At 40.9% G+C, this 18893-nt stretch overlaps 18 non-coding genes across 18 annotated transcripts; all 18 read right to left on the reverse strand.

The window, feature by feature from the left end:
- Positions 1 to 241: 241 nt before the first annotated feature.
- Positions 242 to 313, reverse strand: trnac-gca (transfer RNA cysteine (anticodon GCA)). Its single transcript has one exon. It is a non-coding gene; the product is annotated as a tRNA-Cys (tRNA).
- A 629-nt stretch (positions 314 to 942) lies between these two features.
- trnac-gca (transfer RNA cysteine (anticodon GCA)) lies at positions 943 to 1014 on the reverse strand. The gene has a single exon. It is a non-coding gene; the product is annotated as a tRNA-Cys (tRNA).
- Positions 1015 to 1416: 402 nt separating this feature from the next.
- On the reverse strand, positions 1417 to 1488 carry trnac-gca (transfer RNA cysteine (anticodon GCA)). The gene has a single exon. It is a non-coding gene; the product is annotated as a tRNA-Cys (tRNA).
- A 332-nt stretch (positions 1489 to 1820) lies between these two features.
- On the reverse strand, positions 1821 to 1892 carry trnac-gca (transfer RNA cysteine (anticodon GCA)). The gene has a single exon. It is a non-coding gene; the product is annotated as a tRNA-Cys (tRNA).
- A 328-nt stretch (positions 1893 to 2220) lies between these two features.
- On the reverse strand, positions 2221 to 2292 carry trnac-gca (transfer RNA cysteine (anticodon GCA)). The gene has a single exon. It is a non-coding gene; the product is annotated as a tRNA-Cys (tRNA).
- Positions 2293 to 2595: 303 nt separating this feature from the next.
- trnac-gca (transfer RNA cysteine (anticodon GCA)) lies at positions 2596 to 2667 on the reverse strand. Its single transcript has one exon. It is a non-coding gene; the product is annotated as a tRNA-Cys (tRNA).
- A 733-nt stretch (positions 2668 to 3400) lies between these two features.
- trnac-gca (transfer RNA cysteine (anticodon GCA)) lies at positions 3401 to 3472 on the reverse strand. Its single transcript has one exon. It is a non-coding gene; the product is annotated as a tRNA-Cys (tRNA).
- Positions 3473 to 3797: 325 nt separating this feature from the next.
- Positions 3798 to 3869, reverse strand: trnac-gca (transfer RNA cysteine (anticodon GCA)). Its single transcript has one exon. It is a non-coding gene; the product is annotated as a tRNA-Cys (tRNA).
- Positions 3870 to 4172: 303 nt separating this feature from the next.
- Positions 4173 to 4244, reverse strand: trnac-gca (transfer RNA cysteine (anticodon GCA)). Its single transcript has one exon. It is a non-coding gene; the product is annotated as a tRNA-Cys (tRNA).
- Positions 4245 to 4850: 606 nt separating this feature from the next.
- On the reverse strand, positions 4851 to 4922 carry trnac-gca (transfer RNA cysteine (anticodon GCA)). The gene has a single exon. It is a non-coding gene; the product is annotated as a tRNA-Cys (tRNA).
- Positions 4923 to 5301: 379 nt separating this feature from the next.
- trnac-gca (transfer RNA cysteine (anticodon GCA)) lies at positions 5302 to 5373 on the reverse strand. Its single transcript has one exon. It is a non-coding gene; the product is annotated as a tRNA-Cys (tRNA).
- Positions 5374 to 6443: 1070 nt separating this feature from the next.
- Positions 6444 to 6515, reverse strand: trnac-gca (transfer RNA cysteine (anticodon GCA)). Its single transcript has one exon. It is a non-coding gene; the product is annotated as a tRNA-Cys (tRNA).
- Positions 6516 to 6816: 301 nt separating this feature from the next.
- On the reverse strand, positions 6817 to 6888 carry trnac-gca (transfer RNA cysteine (anticodon GCA)). The gene has a single exon. It is a non-coding gene; the product is annotated as a tRNA-Cys (tRNA).
- A 481-nt stretch (positions 6889 to 7369) lies between these two features.
- Positions 7370 to 7443, reverse strand: trnac-gca (transfer RNA cysteine (anticodon GCA)). Its single transcript has one exon. It is a non-coding gene; the product is annotated as a tRNA-Cys (tRNA).
- A 312-nt stretch (positions 7444 to 7755) lies between these two features.
- On the reverse strand, positions 7756 to 7827 carry trnac-gca (transfer RNA cysteine (anticodon GCA)). The gene has a single exon. It is a non-coding gene; the product is annotated as a tRNA-Cys (tRNA).
- Positions 7828 to 8130: 303 nt separating this feature from the next.
- On the reverse strand, positions 8131 to 8202 carry trnac-gca (transfer RNA cysteine (anticodon GCA)). Its single transcript has one exon. It is a non-coding gene; the product is annotated as a tRNA-Cys (tRNA).
- Positions 8203 to 8808: 606 nt separating this feature from the next.
- On the reverse strand, positions 8809 to 8880 carry trnac-gca (transfer RNA cysteine (anticodon GCA)). Its single transcript has one exon. It is a non-coding gene; the product is annotated as a tRNA-Cys (tRNA).
- Positions 8881 to 9185: 305 nt separating this feature from the next.
- On the reverse strand, positions 9186 to 9257 carry trnac-gca (transfer RNA cysteine (anticodon GCA)). Its single transcript has one exon. It is a non-coding gene; the product is annotated as a tRNA-Cys (tRNA).
- Positions 9258 to 18893: the final 9636 nt, after the last annotated feature.

Here is an 18893-nt window from a genome sequence, read left to right on the forward strand (position 1 = left end):
TACATAACCTAATCAAGAACACTCTCTCTTTGAAAACATATCCATAAAGTATTTGATTTCAAGTTGACAATAGGATTGTACCTGAGACATTTTGACCTGAAGTCTATTGCACTTCCAACTCTGTTATAAACTCTCTGACTGAGAGAAACCATCGAATGGGGGACATTTTAGATTTAGTAACATAATAATCTAAAAAGGACTACTCCAACCCTCAAGATGCACATCGAAATAACATGATCCAAGGGAGCACCAGGATTTGAATCTGGGACCTCTTGATCTGCAGTTAAATGCTCTACCACTGAGCTATACCCCCTCTGCTTGTAACTGTCGAAAAATGGAAAAATGGACTAATAAGGGACATTTCAGCTGGAGATGGACATCACCTAAAACATAAAGTATTTGATTTCTCTCACATTGAAAACATACCCATAAAGTATTTGATTTCAAGTTGACAAAAGGAGTTGAGCCTGAGACCTCTTGATCTGAAGTGTATTGCACTTCCACCTCTGTTTCAAGGAACTGTCTGACTGAGAGAACAACCATCTAATGAGGGACATTATAGATTGAGTAGGATAACCTAAAAAGGAGCACTTCCTCTCTCAAGATCCACTTAGAAAGTACTTGATTTAAGGGGCACCAGGATTTGAATCCTGATCCTGAGAAATTGTATAATAAGGGAAGGGACATTTTCTGTTGGCGATCTACATAACCTAATCAAGAACACTCTCTCTTTGAAAACATATCCATAAAGTATTTGATTTCAAGTTGACAATAGGATTGTACCTGAGACATTTTGACCTGAAGTCTATTGCACGTCCAACTCTGTTATAAACTCTCTGACTGAGAGAAAAACCATCGAATGGGGGACATGTTAGATTTAGTAAAATAATCTAAAAAGGACTACTCCAACCCTCAAGATACACATCAAAAGTACATGATCCAAGGGGGCACCAGGATTTGAATCTGGGACCTCTTGATCTGCAGTCAAATGCTCTACCACTGAGCTATACCCCCTCTGCTTGTAACTGTCAAAAAATGGAAAAATGGACTAATAAGGGACATTTCAGCTGGAGATGGACATCACCTAATAAAGTACTCTCTCGCATTGAAAACATACCCATAAAGTATTTGATTTCAAGTTGACAATAGGATTGTACCTGAGACCTATTTGATTTCAAGTTGACAAAAGGAGTTGAACCTGAGACCCCTTGATTGATTACACTTACAACTCTGTTATGAACTCTCTGACTGAGAGAAAAACCATTGAATGGATTTCAAGTCTATTGCACTTCCAACTCTGTTATGAACTCTCTGACTGAGAGAAAAACCATTGAATGGGGGACATTTTAGATTGAGTAACATAATCTAAAAAGGACTACTCCAACCCTCAAGATACACATCAAAAGAACATGATCCAAGGGGCACCAGGATTTGAATCTGGGACCTCTTGATCTGCAGTCAAATGCTCTAACACTGAGCTATACCCCCTCTGCTTGAACTGTCTAAAAATGGAAAAATGGACTAATAAGGGACATTTCAGCTGGAGATGGACATCACCTAATAAAGTACTCTCTCACATTGAAAACATACCCATAAAGTATTTGATTTCAAGTTGACAAAAGGAGTTGAGCCTGAGACCTCTTGATCTGAAGTCTATTGCACTTCCACCTCTGTTATAAACTCTCTGACTGAGAGAAAAACCATCGAATGGGGGACATTTTAGATTGAGTAAAATAATCTAAAAAGGACTACTCCAACCCTCAAGATAAGATCAAGATACACGTGATATCCATAAAGTATCATCAAAAGTACATGATCCAAGGGGGCACCAGGATTTGAATCTGGGACCTCTTGATCTGCAGTCAAATGCTCTACCACTGAGCTATACCCCCTCTGCTTGAAGCTGTCTAAAGGTGGAAAAATGGTCTAATAAGGGACATTTCAGCTGGAGATATTCATATCCGGATAAAGTACACTCTCACATTTAAAACATACCCATAAAGTATTTGATTTCAAGTTGACAAAAGGAGTTGAGCCTGAGACCTCTTGATCTGAAGTCTATTGCACTTCCAACTCTGTTATAAACTCTCTGACTGAGAGAAAAACCATCGAATGGGGGACATGTTAGATTTAGTAACATAATCTAAAAAGGACTACTCCAACCCTCAAGATGCACATCAAAAGACTGACATGATCCAAGGGGGACACCAGGATTTGAATCTGGGACACCAGGATTTGAATCTGGGACCTCTTGATCTGCAGTCAAATGCTCTACCACTGAGCTATACCCCCTCTGCTTGTAACTGTCGAAAAATGGAAAAATGGACTAATAAGGGACATTTCAGCTGGAGATGGACATCACCTAATAAAGTACTCTCTCGCATTGAAAACATACCCATAAAGTATTTGATTTCAAGTTGACAAAAGGAGTTGAACCTGAGACCCCTTGATTTGAAGTCTATTACACTTCCAACTCTGTTATGAACTCTCTGACTGAGAGAAAAACCATTGAATGGGGGACATTTTAGATTGAGTAAAATAATCTAAAAAGGACTACTCCAACCCTCAAGATACACATCAAAAGTACATGATCCAAGGGGGCACCAGGATTTGAATCTGGGACCTCTTGATCTGCAGTCAAATGCTCTACCACTGAGCTATACCCCCTCTGCTTGAAGCTGTCTAAAGGTGGAAAAATGGTCTAATAAGGGACATTTCAGCTGGAGATATTCATATCCGGATAAAGTACACTCTCACATTTAAAACATACCCATAAAGTATTTGATTTCAAGTTGACAAAAGGAGTTGAACCTGAGACCTTGATCTGAAGTCTCTTACACTTACAACTCTGTTATGAACTCTCTGACTGAGAGAAAAACCATCTAATGGGGGACATTTTAGATTTAGTAACATAATCTAAAAATATCCATAAAGTATTTGACTACTCCTGAACCCTCAAGATAAACTCTCTGACACATCAAACATTTAGACATAATCTAAAAAGATCCAAGATGGGGCATGATCCAAGGGGGCACCAGGATTTGAATCTGGAACCTCTTGATCTGCAGTCAAATGCTCTACCACTGCTTGTAACTGTCGAAAAATGGAAAAATTGACTAATAAGGGACATTTCAGCTGGAGATGGACATCACCTAATAAAGTACTCTCTCGCATTGAAAACATACCCATAAAGTATTTGATTTCAAGTTGACAAAAGGAGTTGAGCCTGAGACCCTTGATCTGAAGTCTATTACACTTCCAACTCTGTTATGAACTCTCTGACTGAGAGAAAAACCATTGAATGGGGGACATTTTAGATTGAGTAAAATAATCTAAAAAGGACTACTCCAACCCTCAAGATACACATCAAAACATGATCCAAGGGGGCACATTTGATCCAAGGGGGCACCAGGATTTGAATCTGGGACCTCTTGATCTGCAGTCAAATGCTCTACCACTGAGCTATACCCACACTACTTGAAACTGTCTAAAGGTGGAAAAATGGTCTAATAAGGGACATTTCAGCTGGAGATAATAAGGACATTTTCTGTTGGCGGATAAAACCTAATCAAGAACACTCTCTCATTTAAAACATACCCATAAAGTATTTGATTTCAAGTTGACAAAAGGAGTTGAGCCTGAGACCTCTTGATCTGAAGTCTATTGCACTTCCAACTCTGTTATAAACTCTCTGACTGAGAGAAAAACCATCGAATGGGGGACATGTTAGATTTAGTAACATAATCTAAAAAGGACTACTCCAACCCTCAAGATGCACATCGAAAGAACATTATCCAAGGGGGCACCAGGATTTGAACCTGGGACCTCTTGATCTGCAGTCAAATGCTCTACCACTGAGCTATACCCCCTCTGCTTGTAACTGTCGAAAAATGGAAAAATGGACTAATAAGGGACATTTCAGCTGGAGATGGACATCACCTAATAAAGTACTCTCTCGCATTGAAAACATACCCATAAAGTATTTGATTTCAAGTTGACAAAAGGAGTTGAACCTGAGAACCCTTGATCTGAAGTCTCTTACACTTCCAACTCTGTTATGAACTCTCTGACTGAGAGAAAAACCATCGAATGGGGGACATTTTAGATTGAGTAAAATAATCTAAAAAGGACTACTCCAACCCTCAAGATACACATCAAAAGTACATGATCCAAGGGGGCACCAGGATTTGAATCTGGGACCTCTTGATCTGCAGTCAAATGCTCTACCACTGAGCTATACCCCCACTACTTGAAACTGTCTAAAGGTGGAAAAATGGTCTAATAAGGGACATTTCAGCTGGAGATGGACATCACCTAATAAAGTACACTCTCACATTGAAAACATACCCATAAAGTATTTGATTTCAAGTTGACAAAAGGAGTTGAGCCTGAGACCTCTTGATCTGAAGTGTATTGCACTTCCACCTCTGGTAGGAACTGTCTGACTGAGAGAACAACCATCTAATGAGGGACATTATAGATTGAGTAGGATAACCTAAAAAGGAGCACTTCCTCTCTCAAGATCCACTTAGAAAGTACTTGATTTAAGGGGGCACCAGGATTTGATCCTGAGAAATTGTATAATAAGGGACATTTTCTGTTGGCGATCTACATAACCTAATCAAGAACACTCTCTCTTTGAAAACATATCCATAAAGTATTTGATTTCAAGTTGACAAAAGGATTTGTACCTGAGACGTTTTGACCTGAAGTCTATTGCACTTCCAACTCTGTTATAAACTCTCTGACTGAGAGAAAAACCATCGAATGGGGGACATTTTAGATTACGTACCATAATCAAAAAAGGACAACTCCTTCCCTCAAGATTCACATCAAAAGTACATGATCAAAGGGAGCACCAGGATTTGAATCTGGGACCTCTTGATCTGCAGTCAAATGCTCTACCACTGAGCTATACCCCCTCTGCTTGTAACTGTCGAAAAATGGAAAAATGGACTAATAAGGGACATTTCAGCTGGAGATGGACATCACCTAATAAAGTACTCTCTCGCATTGAAAACATACCCATAAAGTATTTGATTTCAAGTTGACAAAAGGAGTTGAACCTGAGACCCTTGATCTGAAGTCTCTTACACTTACAACTCTGTTATGAACTCTCTGACTGAGAGAAAAAAAAAGGACCATCGAATGGGGGACACATTTTAGATTGAGTAACATAATCTAAAAGTACACTCTCACATTTAAAACATACCCACTACTCCAACCCTCAAGATACACATCAAAACATTTTAGATTTAGTACATAATCTAAAAAGATCCAAGATGCACATCAAAAGGATCCAAGGGGCACCAGGATTTGAATCTGGGACCTCTTGATCTGCAGTCAAATGCTCTACCACTGAGCTATACCCCCTCTGCTTGTAACTGTCTAAAGGTGGAAAAATGGACTAATAAGGGACATTTCAGCTGGAGATGGACATCACCTAATAAAGTACTCTCTCGCATTGAAAACATACCCATAAAGTATTTGATTTCAAGTTGACAAAAGGAGTTGAACCTGAGACCCCTTGATTTGAAGTATATTACACTTGCAACTCTGTTATGAACTCTCTGACTGAGAGAAAAACCATTGAATGGGGGACATTTTAGATTGAGTAAAATAATCTAAAAAGGACTACTCCAACCCTCAAGATACACATCAAAAGTACATGATCCAAGTGGGCACCAGGATTTGAATCTTGGACCTCTTGATCTGCAGTCAAATGCTCTACCAATTAGCTATACCCCCTCTGCTTGAAGCTGTCTAAAAGTGGAAAAAATGGTCTAATAAGGGACATTTCAGCTGGAGATATTCATATGCGGATAAAGTACACTCTCACATTGATAACATACCCATAAAGTATTTGATTTCAAGTTGACAAAAGGAGTTGAGCCTGAGACCTCTTGATCTGAAGTGTATTGCACTTCCACCTCTGGTAGGAACTGTCTGACTGAGAGAAAAACCATCTAATGAGGGACATATAGATTGAGTAGGATAACCTAAAAAGGACACTTCCTCTCTCAAGATCCACATCAAAGTACATGATTTAAGGGGTCACCAGGATTTGAATCTGGGACCTCTTGATCTGCAGTTTGAATCAAATCTGCTGCTCTACCACTGAGCTATACCCCGTCTGTTTGTAACTGTCTAAAGGTGGAAAAATGGAAAAATGGACTAATAAGGGACATTTCAGCTGGAGATGGACATCACCTAATAAAGTACTCTCTCGCATTGAAAACATACCCATAAAGTATTTGATTTCAAGTTGACAAAAGGATTTGTACCTGAGACATTTTGAACTGAAGTCTATTGCACTTCCAACTCTGTTATAAACTCTCTGACTGAGAGAAAAACCATCGAATGGGGGACATTTTAGATTTAGTAACATAATCTAAAAAGGACTACTCCAACCCTCAAGATGCACATCAAAAGTACATGATCCAAGGGGGCACCAGGATTTGAATCTGGGACCTCTTGATCTGCAGTCAAATGCTCTACCACTGAGCTATACCCCCTCTGCTTGTAACTGTCGAAAAATGGAAAAATGGACTAATAAGGGACATTTCAGCTGGAGATGGACATCACCTAATAAAGTACTCTCTCGCATTGAAAACATACCCATAAAGTATTTGATTTCAAGTTGACAAAAGGAGTTGAACCTGAGACCCCTTGATTTGAAGTCTATTACACTTCCAACTCTGTTATAAACTCTCTGACTGAGAGAAAAACCATCGAATGGGGGACATTTTAGATTGAGTAACATAATCTAAAAAGGACTACTCCAACCCTCAAGATACATCAAAAGTACATGATCCAAGGGGGCACCAGGATTTGAATCTGGGACCTCTTGATCTGCAGTCAAATGCTCTACCACTGAGCTATACCCCCTCTGCTTGTAACTGTCAAAAATGGAAAAATGGACTAATAAGGGACATTTCAGCTGGAGATGGACATCACCTAATAAAGTACTCTCTCTCACATTGAAAACATACCCATACCCATAAAGTATTTGATTTTGATTTAAGGTGGCAAGTTGACAAAAGGAGTTGAACCTGAGACCTCTTGATCTGAAGTCTATTGCAAGTTGACAAAAGGACTACTCCAACCCTCAAGATACACATCAAAAGTACATGATTGACCAGGATTTGAATCCTGAGACATTTCAGCTTGATTCACATGATTTGATTTCAAGTTGACAAAAGGAGTTGAGCCTGAGACCTCTTGATCTGAAGTCTATTGCACTTCCAACTCTGTTATAAACTCTCTGACTGAGAGAAAAACCATCTAATGAGGGACATTTTAGATTGAGTTACATAATCTAAAAAGGAATACTCCAACCCTCAAGATACACATCAAAAGTACATGATCCAAGATGAGCACCAGGATTTGAATCTGGGACCTCTTGATCTGCAGTCAAATGCTCTACCACTGAGCTATACCCCTCTAAAGGTCAAAAATTTTCTGTTGGCGATCTACATGGACTAATAAGGGACATTTCATATCTGGATTTGATTTCAAGGACATCACCTAATAAAGTACTCTTCGCATTGAAAACATACCCATAAAGTATTTGATTTCAAGTTGACAAAAGGAGTTGAACCTGAGTCCCCTTGATTGTCTATTACACTTCCAACTCTGTTATAAACTCTCTGACTGAGAGAAAAACCATTGAATGGGGGACATTTTAGATTTAGTAACATAATCTAAAAAGGACTACTCCAACCCTCAAGATGCACATCGAAAGAACATGATCCAAGGGGGCACCAGGATTTGCACTTGGTACCTCTTGATCTGCAGTCAAATGCTCTACCACTGAGCTATACCCCCTCTGCTTGTAACTGTCGAAAAATGGAAAAATGGACTAATAAGGGACATTTCAGCTGGAGATGGACATCACCTAATAAAGTACTCTCTCACATTGAAAACATACCCATAAAGTATTTGATTTCAAGTTGACAAAAGGAGTTGAACCTGAGACCCCTTGATTTGAAGTCTATTACACTTCCAACTCTGTTATGAACTCTCTGACTGAGAGAAAAACCATTGAATGGGGGACATTTTAGATTGAGTAAAATAATCTAAAAAGGACTACTCCAACCCTCAAGATACACATCAAAAGTACATGATCCAAGGGGGCACCAGGATTTGAATCTGGGACCTCTTGATCTGCAGTCAAATGCTCTACCACTGAGCTATACCCCCACTACTTGAAACTGTCTAAAGGTGGAAAAATGGTCTAATAAGGGACATTTCAGCTGGAGATATTCATATCCGGATAAAGTACACTCTCACATTTAAAACATACCCATAAAGTATTTGATTTCAAGTTGACAAAAGGAGTTGAGCCTGAGACCTCTTGATCTGAAGTGTATTGCACTTCCACCTCTGGTAGGAACTGTCTGACTGAGAGAACAACCATCTAATGAGGGACATTATAGATTGAGTAGGATAACCTAAAAAGGAGCACTTCCTCTCTCAAGATCCACTTAGAAAGTACTTGATTTAAGGGGGCACCAGGATTTGATCCTGAGAAATTGTATAATAAGGGACATTTTCTGTTGGCGATCTACATAACCTAATCAAGAACACTCTCTCTTTGAAAACATATCCATAAAGTATTTGATTTCAAGTTGACAAAAGGATTTGTACCTGAGACGTTTTGACCTGAAGTCTATTGCACTTCCAACTCTGTTATAAACTCTCTGACTGAGAGAAAAACCATCGAATGGGGGACATTTTAGATTTAGTAACATAATCTAAAAAGGACTACTCCAACCCTCAAGATGCACATCAAAAGTACATGATACAAGGGAGCACCAGGATTTGAATCTGGGACCTCTTGATCTGCAGTTAAATGCTCTACCACTGAGCTATACCCCCTCTGCTTGTAACTGTCGAAAAATGGAAAAATGGACTAATAAGGGACATTTCAGCTGGAGATGGACATCACCTAATAAAGTACTCTCTCGCATTGAAAACATACCCATAAAGTATTTGATTTCAAGTTGACAAAAGGAGTTGAACCTGAGAACTCTTGATCTGAAGTCTCTTACATTTCCAACTCTGTTATGAACTCTCTGACTGAGAGAAAAACCATCGAATGGGGGACATTTTAGATTGAGTTACATAATCTAAAAAGGACTACTCCAACCCTCAAGATACACATCAAAAGAACATACATGATCAGGGGGCACCAGGATTTGAATCTGGGACCTCTTGATCTGCAGTCAAATGCTCTACCACTGAGCTATACCCCCTCTGCTTGTAACTGTCAAAAAATGGAAAAATGGACTAATAAGGGACATTTCAGCTGGAGATGGACATCACCTAATAAAGTACTCTCTCGCATTGAAAACATACCCATAAAGTATTTGATTTCAAGTTGACAAAAGGAGTTGAACCTGAGACCTCTTGATTTGAAGTCTATTAAACTTACAACTCTGTTATGAACTCTCTGACTGAGAGAAAAACCATTGAATGGGGGACATTTTAGATTGAGTAAAATACAGCTGAGGCAAGCATACATTTTAAAAAGTATCCTTTCTTATTGACGAGGGATTTGGCAGTGCGGTCTTTGAGATTTCCTACTTCTTGTTGGAGCCACAGGGGGATTAGCTCAAATGGTAGAGAGCTCGGTTAGCATGCGAGAGGTAGCGGGATCGAAACCTGCAACCTCAAACTATTTAGTTTGGTTCAATCAGCACACATTGTTGGAGTAGCTCTGGACACGAACCCAACAATACAACTATTTCCACCCCTGGTCTTACTGCTGTCACTACTTCAACCTTTACTGAACTACCATGAAAAATACTTTTAGACAGCTGAAGCAAGCATACTTTTAAAAAAAGTATCATTTCTTACTGACGAGGGATTTGGCAGTGCGGTCATTGAGTTTTCCTACTTCTTGTTGGAGGCCAAGGTGGATTAGCTCAAATGGTAGAGTGCTCCCTTAGCATGCGAGAGGTAGTGGGATCGATGTCCGCATCCTCCAACTATTTAGTTTTGTTCAATCAGCACACATTGTTGTTGAAGCTCTGGACACGAACTCAACTATTTCCACCACTGGGTTTACTGCAGTCACTACTTCAAGCTTTACTGAACAACCACGAAAAAAACTTTTCGACAGCTGAAGCAAGCATACATTTTAAAAAGTATCCTTTCTTATTGACGAGGGATTTGGCAGTGCGGTCTTTGAGATTTCCTACTGCTTTTTGAAGGCACAGGGGGATTAGCTCAAATGGTAGAGAGCTTGCTTAGCATGCGAGAGGTAGCGGGATCAATATCTGTTACCTCAAACTATTTTGTTCGTTTCAATCAGCACACATTGTTGTTGAAGCTCTGGACAGGAACCCAACAATACAACTATTTCCACCACTGGTTTTACTGCAGTCACTACTTCAACCTTTACTGAACTACCATGAAAAATACTTTTAGACAGCTGAAGCAAGCATACTTTTAAAAAAAGTATCATTTCTTACTGACGAGGGATTTGGCAGTGCGGTTATTGAGATTTCCTACCTCTTGTTGGAGGCACAGGGGGTTTAGCTCAAATGGTAGAGCGCTCTCTTAGCATGCGAGAGATAGCGGGATCGCAACACGCATTCTCCAACTGTTTAGTTCAATCAGTACATATTGTTGTTGAACCTCTGGAAACAAACTCAACTATTTCCACCGCTGGGTTTACTGCAGTCACTACTTCAAGCTTTACTGAACAACCATGAAAAAAACTTTTCGACAGCTGAGGCAAGCATACATTTTAAAAAGTATCCTTTCTTATTGACGAGGGATTTGGCAGTGCGGTCTTTGAGATTTCCTACTTCTTGTTGGAGGCACAGGGGGATTAGCTCAAATGGTAGATTCCGCTTAGCATGCGAGAGGTAGCGGGATCGATATCTGCAACCTCAAACTATTTTGTTCGGTTCAATCAGCACACATTGTTGTTGAAGCTCTGGACAGGAACCTAACAATACAACAATTTCCACCACTGTTTTTACTGCAGTCACTACTTCAACCTTCACTGAACTACCATGAAAAATACTTTTAGACAGCTGAAGCAAGCATACATTTTAAAAATTATCCTTTCTTATTGACGAGGGATTTGGCAGTGCTGTCATTGAGATTTCCTACTTCTTTTGGTGGCACAGGGGGATTAGCTCAAATGGTAGAGCGCTAGCTTAGCATGCGAGAGGTAGAGGGATTGATGTCCGCATCCTCCAACTATATAGTTTGGTTCAATCAGCACACATTGTTGTTGAAGCTCTGGACAGGAACCCAACAATACAACTATTTCCACCACTGGTTTTACTGCAGTCACTACTTCAACCATTACTGAACTACCATGAAAAATACTTTTCGACAGCTGAAGCAAGCATACATTTTAAAAATTATCCTTTCTTATTGACGAGGGATTTGGCAGTGCTGTCATTGAGATTTCCTACTTCTTTTGGTGGCACAGGGGGATTAGCTCAAATGGTAGAGCGCTAGCTTAGCATGCGAGAGGTAGAGGGATTGATGTCCGCATCCTCCAACTATATAGTTTGGTTCAATCAGCACACATTGTTGTTGAAGCTCTGGACAGGAACCCAACAATACAACTATTTCCACCACTGGTTTTACTGCAGTCACTACTTCAACCATTACTGAACTACCATGAAGAATACTTTTCGACAGCTGAAGCAAGCATACATTTTAAAAAGTATCCTTTCTTATTGACGAGGGATTTGGCAGTGCGGTCATTGAGATTTCCTACTTCTTTTGGTGGCACAGGGGGATTAGCTCAAATGGTAGAGCGCTCGCTAAGCATGCGAGAGGAAGTGGGATCGATGTCCGAAACCTCCATCTATTTAGTTTGGTTCAATCAGCACACATTGTTGGAGTAGCTCTGGACACGAACCCAACAATACAACTTTTTCCACCCCTGGGCTTACTGCAGTCACTACTTCAACCTTTACTGAACTACCATGAAAAATACTTTTAGACAGCTGAAGCAAGCATACATTTAAAAAAAGTATGCTTTCTTATTGATGAGGGATTTGGCAGTGCGTTCTTTGAGATTTTCTACTTCTTGTTGGAGGCACAGGGGGATTAGCTCAAATGGTAGAGAGCTCGCTTAGCATGCGAGAGGTAGCGGGATCAATATCTGCAACCTCAAATTATTTTGTTCGGTTCAATCAGCACACATTGTTGTTGAAGCTCTGGACAGGAACCCAACAATACAACTATTTCCGCCACAGGTTTTACTGCAGTCACTACTTCAACCTTTACTGAACTACCATGAAAAATGCTTTTAGACAACTGAAGCAAGCATACATTTTAAAAAGTATCTTTTCTTATTGATGAGGGATTTGGCAGTGCGGTCATTGAGTTTTCCTACTTCTTTTGGAGGCAAAGGTGGATTAGCTCAAATGGTAGAGTGCTCCCTTAGCATGCGAGAGGTAGTGGGATCGATGTCCGCATCCTCCAACTATTTAGTTTTGTTCAATCAGCACACATTGTTGTTGAAGCTCTGGACACGAACTCAACTATTTCCACCACTGGGTTTACTGCAGTCTCTACTTCAAGCTTTACTGAACAACCATGAAAAAAACTTTTCGACAGCTGAAGCAAGCATACATTTTAAAAAGTATCCTTTCTTATTGACGAGGGATTTGGCAGTGCGGTCTTTGAGATTTCCTACTGCTAGTTGAAGGCACAGGGGGATTAGCTCAAATGGTAGAGAGCTCGCTTGGCATGCGAGAGGTAGCGGGATCAATATCTGTTACCTCAAACTATTTTGTTCGTTTCAATCAGCACACATTGTTGTTGAAGCTCTGGACAGGAACCCAACAATACAACTATTTCCACCACTGGTTTTACTGCAGTCACTACTTCAACCTTTACTGAACTACCATGAAAAATTATTTTAGACAGCTGAAGCAAGCATACTTTAAAAAAAAAGTATCCTTTCTTACTGACGAGGAATTTGGCAGTGCAGTTATTGAGATTTCCTACTTCTTGTTGGATGCACTGGGGGATTAGGTCAAATGGTAGAGCGCTTTCTTAGCATGCGAGAGGTAGCGGGATTGATGTCAGCGTCCTCCAACTATATAGTTTGGTTCAATCAGCACACATTGTTGGAGTTGCTCTGGACAGGAACCCAGCAATACAACTATTTCCACCAGAGGTTTTACTGCAGTCACTACATCAAGCTTTACTGAACAACCATGAAAAAAACTTTTAGACAGCTGAGGCAAGCATACATTTTAAAAAGTATCCTTTCTTATTGACGAAGGATTTGGCAGTGCGGTCATTGAGATTTCCTACCTCTTTTGGTGGCACAGGGGGATCAGCTCAAATGGTAGAGCGCTCGCTTAGCATGCGAGAGCTAGCGGGATCGATGTCCGCATCCTCCAACTATTTAGTTTTGTTCAATCAGCATACATTGTTGTTGAAGCTCTGGACACGAACTCAACTATTTCCACCACTGGGTTTACTGCAGTCACTACTTCAACCTTTACTGAACTACCATGAAGAATACTTTTCGACAGCTGAAGCAAGCATACTGTTAAAAAAAGTATCCTTTCTTACTGACGAGGGATTTGGCAGTGCGGTTATTGAGATTTCCTACTTCTTGTTGGATGCACTGGGGGATTAGGTCAAATGGTAGATTGCTCACTTAGCATGCGAGAGGTAGCTGGATCGATGTCCGTGTCCTCCATTTTTTTAGTTTTGTTCAGTCAGCACACATTGTTGGAGGAGCTCTGGACAGGAACCCAGCAATACAACTATTTCCACCACAGGTTTTACTTCAGTCACTACTTCAACCTTTACTGAACTACCATGAAAAATACTTTTAGACAGCTGAAGCAAGCGTACTTTTAAAAAGTATCCTTTCTTATTGACGAGGGATTTGGCAGTGCGGTAATTGAGATTTCCTACCTCTAATTGGAGGCACAGGGGGATTAGCTCAAATGGTAGAGCGCTTGCTTAGCTTGCGATAGGTAGCGGGATCGATGTCCGCATCCTCCAACTATTTAGTTTGGTTCAATCAGCACACATTGTTGCAGTTGCTCTGGACAGGAACCCAGCAATACAACTATTTCCACCACAGTTTTTACTCCAGTCACTACTTCAACCTTTACTGAACTACCATGAAAAATACTTTTAGACAGCTGAAGCAAAGATACATTTTAAAAAGTATCCTTTCTTATTCACGAGGGATTTGGCAGTGCGGTCATTGAGATTTCCTACTTCTTGTTGGAGGCACAGGGGGATTAGCTCAAATGGTAGAGTGCTCGCTTAGCATGTGAGAGGTAGTGGGATTGATGTCCACGTCCTCCAACTATATAGTTTGGTTCAATCAGCACACATTGTTGGAGTAGCTCTGGACACGAACCCAACAATACAACTATTTCCAATCCTGGTCTTACTGCAGTCACTACTTCAACCTTTACTGAACTACCATGAAAAATACTTTTCGACAGCTGAAGCAAGCATACTTTTAAAAAAAGTATCCTTTCTTACTGACGAGGGATTTGGCAGTGCTGTCATTGAGATTTCCTACTTCTTTTGGTGGCACAGGGGGATTAGCTCAAATGGTAGAGAGCTCGCTTAGCATGCGAGAGTTAGCGTCATCGATATCTGCAACCTCAAACTATTTATTTCGGTTCAATCAGTACACATTGTTGTTGAAGCTCTGGAAAGGAACCCAAAAATACAACTATTTCCACCACTGGTTTTACTGCAGTCACTACTTCAACCTTTACTGAACTACCATGAAGAATACTTTTCGACAGCTGAAGCAAGCGTACATTTTAAAAAGTATCCTTTCTTATTGACGAGGGATTTGGCTGTGCTGTCATTGAGATTTCCTACTTCTTTTGGTGGCACAGGGGGATTAGCTCAAATGGTAGAGCGCTCGCTTAGCATGCGAGAGGTAGCGGGATCGATGTCCGCATCCTCCAGCTATATAGTTTGGTTCAATCAGCACACACTGTTGGAGTAGCTCTGGACACCAACCCAACAATACAACTATTTCCACCCCTGGGCTTACTGCAGTCACTACTTCAACCTTTACTGAACTACCATGAAAAATACTTTTAGACAGCTGAAGCAAGCATACTTTAAAAAAAGTATCCTTTCTTACTGACGAGGGATTTGGCAGTGCGGATATTGAGATTCACTACTTCTTTTCGGAGACACAGGCGGATTAGCTCAAATGGTAGAGCACTCGCTTAGCATGCGAGAGGTAGCGGGATCGATGTCCGCATCCTCCAACTATTTAGTTTGGTTCAATCAGCACACATTGTTGGAGTAGCTCTGGACATGAACCCAACAATACAACAATTTCCACCCCTGGTCTTACTGCATTCACTACTTCAACCTTTACTGAACTACCATGAAAAATACTTTTAGACAGCTGAAGCAAGCATACTTTAAAAAAAGTATCCTTTCTTACTGACGAGGGAATTTGCAGTGCGGTTATTGAGATTTCCTACTTCTTTTTGGAGGCACAGGGGGATTAGCTCAAATGGTAGAGTGCTCGCTTAGCATGCAAGAGGTAGCGGGATCGATGCCCGCATCCTCCAACTATTTAGTTTGGTTCAATCAGCACACATTGTTGGAGTTGCTCTGGACAGGAACCCAACAATACAACTATATCCACCACAGGTTTTACTGCAGTCACTTCTTCAACCTTTACTGAACTACCATGAAAAATGCTTTTATACAGCTGAAGCAAGCATACATTTTGAAAAGTATCCTTTCTTATTGACGAGGGATTTGGCAGTGCGGTCATTGAGATATCCTACTTCTTGTTATAGGCAAAGGGGGATTAGCTCAAATGGTAGAGTGCTCGCTTAGCATGCGAGAGGTAGTGGGATCGATGTCCGCATCCTCCAACTATTTAGTTTTGTTCAATCAGCACACATTGTTGTTGAAGCTCTGGACACGAACTCAACTATTTCCACCACTGGGTTTACTGCAGTCACTACTTCAAGCTTTACTGAACAACCATGAAAAAAACTTTTCGACAGCTGAAGCAAGCATACATTTTAAAAAGTATCCTTTCATACATAAGGGAACATTTCGACATTTACCGTATGGTTAGTGAGAAAGTCCATATTGCAAATGTACCGTCCCTTACTAGACGTCCGAAAACATTTTTAAAATTCGGGGACGGCGTCGAGCCGAGCAGCAGGGCCAGACCTACCGGGAAGTCATCAAATGAACTTTGTCGGACATTCGGTTTTCGTTTTATAAAATAATCAAATTTTGGTCCATTTTTCCGCTATGCCGGAAAATCCCACAAGAGGGCATAAGCAATCATATTGCAATTTGACAAAACATCACGAATCACGATGGGCCATATCTCGAAAACTGAAAATATTTCGAAGCCGAAACTTGGTGAGCATAGGTTTGGCATAATGGGCAGTTGGCCCCGAACAAGATGGCGTCTAGGCCTCAACGGTTTTTGAGTTATGGCCATTTTTCTGGGATTAAAGGTCCAAAATGAAAATAGAGAAATGATTTTTTCACTTCACGTCAAAGTCAAGGAGCCTCCGGTGTCAATAAAAAAATCAGCCATTTATCTATCGTCATTTAAGAGAAATCGTACGATGACAGATTTGTGATGTTCAAATATAGGTGTTTTTTTTTCAACAGTTACAGATCCAGTTGCAGGGTGTTCATACGAATATTTTTAAAGTGTGCTGCGGAGCTCTGCGACATTTCTGTGATTTTCTATGATTTTCTGAAATAACACACACTCACTAAACCCTCCGTAAATAACTCAGTTCTTAACGTAAAGACTTAAAACTCAGGATTCTGTAAAGGCATACCCCAATGAGGATATGAGTTTATTTATAGCTTCCTGTGCCAACAGGAAGTGCCTTAAATGGTGTCATAGTGGCTGTATCCAAGGGTTAAAAAGGTCAGATCTTTTCAAAACTTAATATGTGATTAGGCAACCCTCCTGAACTGTTAAATCACTCATTTCTCCCAACAGATGTCAAAGAAAAGCTCTCACACACACACACAGCAAAGATGGAGTGACAAAGCGCAGTGTTTAAAGACACAGAGAGCAGGCAATGGCATAAACATAATCCCAAGGCCGTGCCGAGTTCAACGAGATATCCCGCTTGACCGTAGCTCGCTCGGTCTAAGCGCAGCGAGCATGAGAAAAGTAGGCCCAATATGAAGCCTGCACCAGAACGTCATTTGATTTTGGGTGACAGCGGCGGAACCGTTAGGTTTAGAAGGACAATTCAAACACAGGACTGTTCCTAAGGTCCTCCCGATCTGTGCAAGCCTAACCTTGACCGTGTGACATTAACCCTTCACAGGTAAAAGAAGGTGTTTACATAAAAACAGTTGGCATTGACTTCTCTCCCCATAGGAATACATTGCCTGCTCCCCTAAATACAACCTGGAGTCTATATGGGTTATGAATGCTGTATGAACCTGTCTTCGGTACCAGTCCATCAGGCCACTATAAGGTCTACCTGTGTCGATTCTAGGCTTCCTGGGCCAACCGGAAGTGCTTAAAATCACCCTAAAAGTGTATATCCATACACTGCCTGCAATTTGATTGACATAGTGCATTGAACCCTGTGTAAATCAGTCAATTCTTAACGTAAAGACTTAAAACTCAGGATTCTGTAAAAGCATAGCCCAATGAGGATATGTGTTGACTTATAGCTTCCTGTGTCAACCGGAAGTGCCATAATTGCTGTCTCAGGGGCTGTTTGGAAGGGTTAAAAAAATCAGATCTGTCCAGAACTTCATATGTGTGATTAGGCAACCCCCATGAACTGTAAATCAGTAATTTTTCCCATAAAAATTCAAAGGAAAACTAAATCACACAGATACACAACTTGGATGGAGGGACGTATTGGGGTGTGTAGAGACTGACAGTGCCTCCAATAGTTAGCTTTGTTCGAGCTAAAAAAGAACCGTCAGACCTAGAGTTCCGAAACTTTAGAAACCTGTTCTAGACCTCAGGTCGATAGTGCGTGGTGAGTTAGGTGGCTCTAGAAGGTTCTCGGACCGAGAAACAGCCTCGTACATTTGCAATGACTTCAATTCATTTTGACCATTACTAAAATGGCGACATTTAGAAAAGTCTCAGAGACACAAGACTAGGTGCATTGAAACCGGCTCGGCCCATAGACACGGACCCCAACGTTTCTGTCTGATAGCTCATTCAAGGACCCCGTAGCAAGGCATGGAAAAAAGTGGATTTTCAGCACCAATTAGGGTTTTACTCGGACACCAAATGACCTATCGAGCCGAAACTCGGGATTCGGGGTCGCCTCACATAGGACTACACATAATGTCCGAACTGGCCCCGCAGCTAGAAAGTAACTATGTGTTTTATGTTTTTTTTATGGTTTGAACCGAAGGCGTTGTGAATTTTGGGCCAGCTCTGAAGTATGTGATACTTGGCTCCTAAACGAGTTGGGAAAAGTGGGTTTGGTGTCAGTTTGTATCAGTTTGGTGTCAGAATGATATCAAACTGACTGATGGACGGTGACTTGCAGGTGACTCTTGTCCATTTGCAATATGTTTAAGCGGTGAGGTACCATCACCAAAAGTGACATTCTGAAATCAACCCAAACAAGCGATGGAGAGATACCAGAATCACTGCCCAGCCATCCCGAGTTCATCGGGCCAGTCAATTTGGCATTCCTGCACGATTTTTATAGCATGACAAATTGGTGATGGTGAATGCCCAGTTAACCATATTGCAAATGCACAGTGACTTTGAAAGGGTGAGAAAACATTACCAAATGGACATTCTGAAATCAACACAAAAATGGCAACACCATAGTGTCCAGACTGTGCCGAGTCCAACGAGGCGCCCCGCTTGACCGTAGCTCGCTCGGTCTGAGCGCAGCGACCATGAGAAAAATAGG

This window comes from Oncorhynchus masou, unplaced genomic scaffold (genome assembly GCF_036934945.1).
Source record: "Oncorhynchus masou masou isolate Uvic2021 unplaced genomic scaffold, UVic_Omas_1.1 unplaced_scaffold_12___fragment_4___debris, whole genome shotgun sequence".
Taxonomy (NCBI): Eukaryota; Metazoa; Chordata; class Actinopteri; order Salmoniformes; family Salmonidae; genus Oncorhynchus; species Oncorhynchus masou.